General features: G+C 44.3%; 1 protein-coding gene across 8 annotated transcripts in view; it reads right to left on the reverse strand.

Moving 5' to 3' along the window:
• DDX42 (DEAD-box helicase 42) overlaps positions 1–7726 on the reverse strand; it is a 50642-nt gene extending 42916 nt beyond the window's left edge. For 5 of the 8 annotated variants that reach the window (XM_084983968.1, XM_084983973.1, XM_021066770.2 and 2 more), the window contains exon 1: positions 7584–7726. The gene's annotated coding sequence lies outside the window, so the exon portion shown is untranslated. Of the gene's footprint in view, positions 1–7572 lie in introns of all 8 variants that reach the window. The other 3 variants (XM_084983969.1, XM_084983966.1, XM_084983971.1) reach the window with 1 other exon arrangement.
• Between the last annotated feature and the right edge of the window lie 58 nt (positions 7727–7784).

The raw sequence follows: 7784 nt of genomic DNA on the forward strand, positions 1-7784 counted from the left end.
ACCCGCAACCTCATGGTTCCCAGTCGGATTCGTTAACCACTGCACCACGATGGGAACTCCAGGCTATTAAAATTTATTTTCATTCTCTGAGCAAACACTGGAGAAGAGGCATCATCTAAATAGTTAATAAGGAAATCAAGGGAGTTCCCACTGTGGCCCAGTAGGTTAAGGATCCAGTGCTGTATCTGAGGTGGTGTGGGTTCAATCCCTGGCCTGGCACAATGAGTTAAGGATTTGGCATTGCTACAGCTGTGGCACAGGTCACAGCTGTGGCTTGGATTCCATTCCTGGCCTGGGAACTTCCATATGCCGTGAGTGTGGCCAAAAGAAAAAAAAGTAACAAAGTCAAAATACAGTGAGGATATTAAAAAATTAATTGTAATCCTTCTATTTGTGGGTTTCTCTTTAATGCTTCCTTTATTTGGTCTTAAGACATGAGTGCACAGTCACACACAAACTTCAGAGCCTTCCCTCAGGTTATAATAATATGCCTGGTACATCCTGGCAAACTCCTATCAAATAGCTCTGAAATTTTACCTCTGCCTCCATAAACACTTCTCAAATTGATGACAGAAAGGTGAAAATACACAATAGCTTCAGGGAATACAGAAATCACTACATGAATTCGGACACTCAGGTAAAGTTCACAGACTCCATTGAAAACAACGGCAGCAATAAAAACAATTTAAGAAATGGGTAAAGGACATGACTAGACATTTCTCCAAAGATATACAAACGGCCAATAAGCATATGAAAAGATGCTCAGCATCACTAATCACCTGGGAAATGCAAATCAAAACTGCTTCATCCCACACTCATTAGGATAACTATTATTATTACTATTTGTTTCTTTTTTAGGGCCACACCCATGGCATAAGGAAGTTCCTAGGGGTTGAGCTGGAGCTACAGCCGCCAGCCTACATCACAGCAAAGCAGGATCCGAGCCGCATTTTTGGCCTACACCACTGCTCATGGCAGTGTCAGATCCCTGACCCGCTAAGCAAGACCAGGGATTGAACCCAAATTCCCATGGTCAGTAGTTGGATTAGTTTCTGCTGTGCCTCAATGGGAACTCCCAGCACAGCTATGAATTAAAAAACAAGAGTTCCCACCTTCGGAGTACCCGTTATGGCTCATCAGTAACAAACCCGACTGGTATCCATGAGGTCACGGGTTTGATCCCTGGCTTCACTCAGTGGGTTAAGGATCCGGCATTGCCGTGAGCCGCGGTGTAGGTTGAAGACATGGCCTGAGGTTGCTGTGGCTGTGGTGTATGCCAGCAGCTACAGCTCCAGTTCAACCCCTAACCATATGCCCTAAAAAGACCAAAAAAAAAAAAAAAAAAAAGTGTTTGTACCTTGGCTCATTGGGCTAAGAATTAAACTGCAGCTGTTGTGGCACTGCAGAGGTGCAGGTTCCATGGGTTAAAAGATACAGTGTTGCTGCAGCTGTGGCATAGGTCACAGCTGAGGCTTGAGTTCAATCCTTGGCCTGGGAAGTTCCATATGCCATGGTTTCGGCCATTAAAAAAAAACCCAAACCAAAAACCCAACACCAGCAGAAAATAACAAGTGTTGGCAAGGATGTGGAGAAACCAGAACACTTGTACACTGCAGGTAGGAATGTAAAAAAGTTCAGCTGCTATGGAAAACAATAAAGTGGTTTCTCATAAAGCTAGTCATAGAACTACCATATGATACAGCATATACCCAAAAGAACTGAAAGCAGGGACAAACACTTGTAAATTCATGTTCACAGTAGCATTATTCACAACAGCCAAAAGGTGGAGGCAGCCCAAGTGTCCATCAATGGATGGATGAATAAATGCGACAAGAAGCAATAGCATTCAGCCTTAAAAAGGAAGAAAATTATGGAGTTCCCATTGTGGCTCAGAGGCTTAAGAACCTGACATAACGTCCATGAGGATCCAGGTTCACTTCCTGGCATCTCTCAGGGAGTTAAGGATCTGACATTGCCATGAGCTGTGGCACAGGTCGCTGACGAGGCTCAGATTCTGCGCTGCTGTGGCTGTGGTGTAGGCCAGCAGCTGTAGCTCCGACTCAACACCTAGCCTGACAACTTCCATATGCCAAGGGTGTGGCCCTAAAAATGCAAACAAACACCACCAATGTGGACGTAGTTAATGTCCCTGAACTGTCCAATTATAAATGGTGAAGGTTTTTTATGTGTATCTTAACCAGTTAAAAAAAAAAACACAAAAAACTATGAAAATTAAAAAATTAGAATTCTGCCTTCTTTTTTTTTGGGGGGGGGGCGCATCCACAGCATATGGAGGTTCCCAGGCTAGGGGTCAAATTGGAGCCGTAGCTGCTGGCCTACCCCACAGCTCACGATGCCAGATCCTTAACCCACTGAGTGAGGGCAGGGATCAAACCTGCGTTCTCACGGATGCTAGTCAGATTCGTTAACCACTGAGCCACGACGCGAACTCCTGCACATGTTTTTTTACATTGTTATTTTATCCAGTTTATGAGGGAGAATAATGTCCGAACCCCAGTTTCTATTCTGAAATACACTTGTGAAATTTCAACTACTTGTTTTCTCTTTAAAAAACAGTTCTTTTAGGGAGTTCCCGTCGTTGCTCAGTGGTTAACGAATCCGACTAGGAACCATGAGGGTGCGGGTTCGATCCCTGCCCTTGCTCAGTGGGTTAAGGATCCGGCGTTGCCATGAGCTGTGGTGTAGGATGCAGTCACGGCTCAGATCTCGTGCTGCTGTGGCTCTGGTGTAGTTCGGCAGCTGTAGCTCCGATTCGACCCCTAGCCTGGGAACCTCCATATGCCACAGGAGTGGCCCAAGAAATGGCAAAAAGACAAAAAAAAAAAAAAAAAAACCAAAACAGTGCTTTTAGGAATTCCCATCCTGGCTCAATGGAAATGAATCTGACTATTATTCATGAGGACACAGGTTTGATCTCTGGTCTTGTTCAGTGTGTTAAGGATCCGGTGTTGCCGTGAGCTGTGGTGTAGGTTGCAGACACGGCTCAGATCTGGTGTTGCTGTGGCTGTGGTGCACACCAGTGGCTACAACTACGATTAGACCCCCAGCCTGGGAACGTCCATATGTCATGGGTGTGGCCCCAAAAACACAAAACCAAACCAAACCCAATAAACAAAAAAACAGTGCTTTTAAAAATAAAACATCTAATCTGAAAAGAATTGGCTGTATAACAGAAACACAAACAAAATTTATGAGCATTTGCTTTAAAGAGAACCTGAGCTGGGTCTTAGAAATAACTTTTATATGGACCAATAACCACTTTCTGTTCCGTGCCCAATACTGAGGGAGAATACCTCTCCTTTCCTACCTCCACTATTGCAATAATTTCTAACAAGTTTCTATTATCCAGCCTCCATACTACAATAATCAATAATTTAAAATATACTGAATGCCTACTTTGCCCAGCACTGTTCTAGGTGCTGAGGATGCAGTAAGGGAATCAGACACAACTCCAGCCTTCAAGGAGCTCAACCTGGTCCATTATAAAGAAAAAAACAAACCAAATCATGTAACTTCAGGTAGTAACAAGTGCTACTAAAAGCAACCAACCACTCAAAAATCAACGAAGGCAAAAGGTAAGCTATTAAAGACAGAAAGAAGTAAGGTCTCTCTGAAGTGACTGATACTTGACATTAGACAGGTAACCCCCACCCCCACAATCCTACTGTTCTAAGAATGTCTGTTTTATTAGAAAAGTCATGGTGATGTACATCTAAAAGCTGCATTTACGGAGTTCCCGTCGTGGCACAGTGGTTAACGAATCCGACTAGGAACCATGAGGTTGCGGGTTCGGTCCCTGCCCTTTCTCAGTGGGTTAAAGATCCGGTGTTGCCGTGAGCTGTGGTGTAGGTTGCAGACGCGGCTCGGATCCCGCGTTGCTGTGGCTCTTGCGTAGGCCGGTGACTACAGCTCCGATTCGACCCCTAGCCTGGGAACCTTCATATGCCGCGGGAGCGGCCCAAGAAATAGCAAAAAGACGAAAAAAAAATAAATAAAATAAATAAATAAAAGCTGCATTTACAACTAGCAAATATTCCATAATCTATGAGAAGTGACTCTTAGTTGTAAAACATTAAATGGTGAATTAACAGTGGGTCAGGAATGAACAGTGAAAAGAGAAAATGAATTTTCACCTCCTTTGGCAGGTGTTTGTTAATACTGTGGAACTAGACAAAGTCACACTCAACCAAGGTGAGCATTCAGACACTAAGCAAAACCTCCCAGGTTCCTTAGACCCTGGCTGCAAACCTTTCCGCCCTACATTTCTGATCCTGTCATTCCCTTCTATTCACCAGCTCTCCACAGTCAATCAGGCTGGAATGAGGTTCAGTTGTGGCAACAAACTACTTTCCATGCACTTTGGTGAAGGCTCTTCCCCGCACCAAACTTCTCACTATATATTACTTGCCAAAGTCCTATCCTTCAAAGCCCATCTCAAATACCAACTCCCAGGAGTTCCCTTGTGACATAAAGGGTTAAGGATCTGACATCACTGCAATGGCTCAGGTCACTGCTGTGGTCCAGGTTTGTTCCCCAGCCCCAGAACTTCTATATGCCGCTGGTGGAGCTAGACAAACAAAAAACCACACACACACAGAACTATGACATGAATGATTCTCCAGAGAAGTGGTACCTCCTTCCTCAAACTCCCTTTCTAATCTTAAGACACTCAATGTTTATTCGTAACTATTTGTGTTCTTGTTGTCTCTCTCTTACTCTTATGAGTTCTATGGCTGAAGAAGCAGGCTTATTCATTTTTTTCTCTTGTGTTTTCTGCAGAATACATCCATTATTCACGTTTATTCAATATATAGGAGACCCAAAAAGATTTACAATTTGGTCAAAGAGAAAATTAAAGATAGCACAAAGTACCTGCCTGGTATTGTTTTAGGCGCTAAAGTGCTGTGCTTTGGTAGAAAATCATAACAGCACAGTAAAGTAGTACAGACTATAGAGCGAGGCCACTATATTCAAATACTGGCTTTGCCACTAATTTGATGTGAACCTCATGGAAGTTATTTAGCTTCTTTGGCCTAAATTTCCTCATCTATAAGATGGTAAGACTATCACCTACTTCATAGGGTTGGTATGAAAAGGTGAATTCACACACAGAAAAACACTTAGAACAAAGCCTGGCATATGGTGCACAATGTTTTAGCCATCATGTTTACTACTATTTTTTTCTCCAGAAATCAACTCTCCACTGGCTACTGGAGATTACCAAGTCAGACCTCTCAAGTTTCTTTCAACTTGGGGATTCCATACCTCAGTGCCACATGACACGTTAGATGTCAGAATTATTATGAACTGACAAATGGGGACAGGCTTGAGAGCGCTGGAATCCAAGCTAGGCACAGAAAGATATAAGCTGAATAGAGAAGTGTGAAGGAGGAAGACTTTCTATGGAGGAAAGCTAGAAACAGCAAAGTCTAGGAAGTTAGAGTAAGTGTGGAACACGAGGAAAATAATCGGGCTAGAGTTTATGTTTTGGGCAATGGTGGAGAATAAGATATGATTGACATGACTTTAATAATAGTGGACTAAAACAACTGATTATAAAACTACATTAATGTAGGCGTTCCCACTGCTGTGCAGTAGGTAAAGAATCCAACTGCAACGGCTCAGGTCGCCGCTCGGCCCAGTGGGTTAAAGGATCTGGTGTTGCTGCAGCTGCAGCTAGGATTCAATCCCTGGCCAAGGAACTTCCATATGCTGCAGGTGTGCCCATTAAAAAAAACAAAAAACACATTATTACTTGTGCTTTTGGAATAAGTCAAAGAGTTCTAGTGACAGCTGATCACCATCTACTTTTAGTAATCTGCCTTGAGAATAACACACACTATAAACCTGTCAGTTCTTTAACAAGAATCTATACAAATCCAAGTATTTCAACATATTCTTCTAAAGCCAAATATAAGTAAATGCTAGATTACACTTATTTTAGAAGCATCTTTTTTGTTAGCTTGAGAAACTCCGTAAGAGCTGACTACATGAATATCAATTTGATTAAAATATAAAGAACTGTGCTCCTCCACCAGCTACACTAAATTATTACAATGTAAGTCAGATCTTACCACTCCTCTGCTCAAAACCCTCAGACAGTTACTATCTCAGGCAGAAGAAAAGTGAAACTCTCACAACAGCCTAAAAGGTCCTGGTTGTTCTGAGCCCAGAGGCTCCCCACAGCCCCACCCTCCCAGTTCTTTCTCAGACCTTATCTCCTTCTACTCCCTCATTTGCCCACAGTGCTCCAAGCCAGTAGGTTTTCTAACTATCTCTCTAACAGGCCAGCATTTTCCTCTTAGAGGCCTTTACACCTGCAATTCCCTCTGCCTGGAACATCATTTCCTCAGAAACTAGCTGGGCTCACTCCCTCACGTCCTTTTAGTCTTATTAAATACCAACTTATCTATAAATACTTCTCTGACCACCCTATTTCAAAATGCAACACCTCCCCATCCCTCTTTCCAGCTTTATTACTTTTCTAACCTAAGGCATTAATATTTTCTAACAAACAATATAATTTATATATTTGTTTTCTGTTTCTCTTACTCCCTACTGGAAATTAAGTTTCATGAGAGCTGGGGTCACAGACCTAGGACAGGGACAGGCACACAGAAGGTATCCCCAAAAATATTTCTTGGATGAATGAACTCCATATTAGGACATATGATTCCTGTTCCAGGTACACGAAAATACAACATAACATTTTTTTCGACGCTGAAAATCTTAAAAAATTTTAGTAGGAAAGACTGACTGACCACTTTCCACTGGGCTTAGCTCTAGAAGGTTAAAATGAACCAAAACATAATTTCCGCCCTTTATGAGCTCGAGGGTGCATATACACGGAAAAATAGACATATAAAGATCATTTACAAAAAAACAGTATATATGGGAAGCCAGGCGAATTTAAATGACTGCCCAAAGGAGAGCCAGAATGCTTCCACTAAGGTGGTAAGCTATGACTCCCCCTAAAATCTTGACTAGTGCGACTGTTTTTATGTTATCGGTGCGTATGCTTGTAACTCCATGTAAATAATTTACTCACATCGGATACGCTCTTAAGTAGGCCGAAAAAAAGTTTGTGTGACGATGGTGATGCTCAACACTCAAGGCTACACAAAGATCCCTATGTCTTTTACTGTCTTCAGATTTGGCAACTTTTACCTATGAAGCCCCTCAATTTGGAAACTAGCGCCTGCCAATTGCTAGCAGCTTGGGTCAGAATCCTCCCCTTGGCTATCTCTCTCTCGGAGCCCGGCACGCTGCAAATCCCCTTCCCTGGCAGGGCGGGAGGGCGAGCACCGCCTCCGGAAAGCCGCCAACTGGGCCTCGGTAAGAGTTGCCGGAAAAGCGGGAGTCGCGGGAGAGCGACGAGGCTCCCAAGGACCCCTCGAAGCTTCAGTCCGGCATTCCCAGCCCCCTGGGCCTCCGGCTCCTGGAGGCTCTGACGACTCTTTGTTAAGAAAAGCCGCGGTTCCCCGGCCCTCACTAGGCCCCGCACTTGCCTCCGGTGCCCTCAAGGGGTTACGGCCCCGCGTCCAGACCCACCTCACACAAACCTGCTTCTGTGGCTGCAGCGGCAGCTGTTATTACCGCCGACGCGGAGAGAATCCCACGGCCCAAAGTACGCGCGGTTCAGGCCCGGTCCCGCCGCGCTCCTCTCTCTCCGCCCCCTTAGCTGCCGCCGCCGCCGCCGCCTCTCGGCCCGTTGCTGACGGGGGGAGGGGAGCGAAAGCCAGACATGCGCAGTGCAGAGAGCG

The sequence above is a fragment of the Sus scrofa genome, chromosome 12, assembly GCF_054392235.1.
Source record: "Sus scrofa isolate SSC_HxYL_T2T_F1_AM1 chromosome 12, Sscrofa_HxYL_maternal_Yorkshire_Landrace_v2.0, whole genome shotgun sequence".
Classification (NCBI taxonomy): domain Eukaryota; kingdom Metazoa; phylum Chordata; class Mammalia; order Artiodactyla; family Suidae; genus Sus; species Sus scrofa.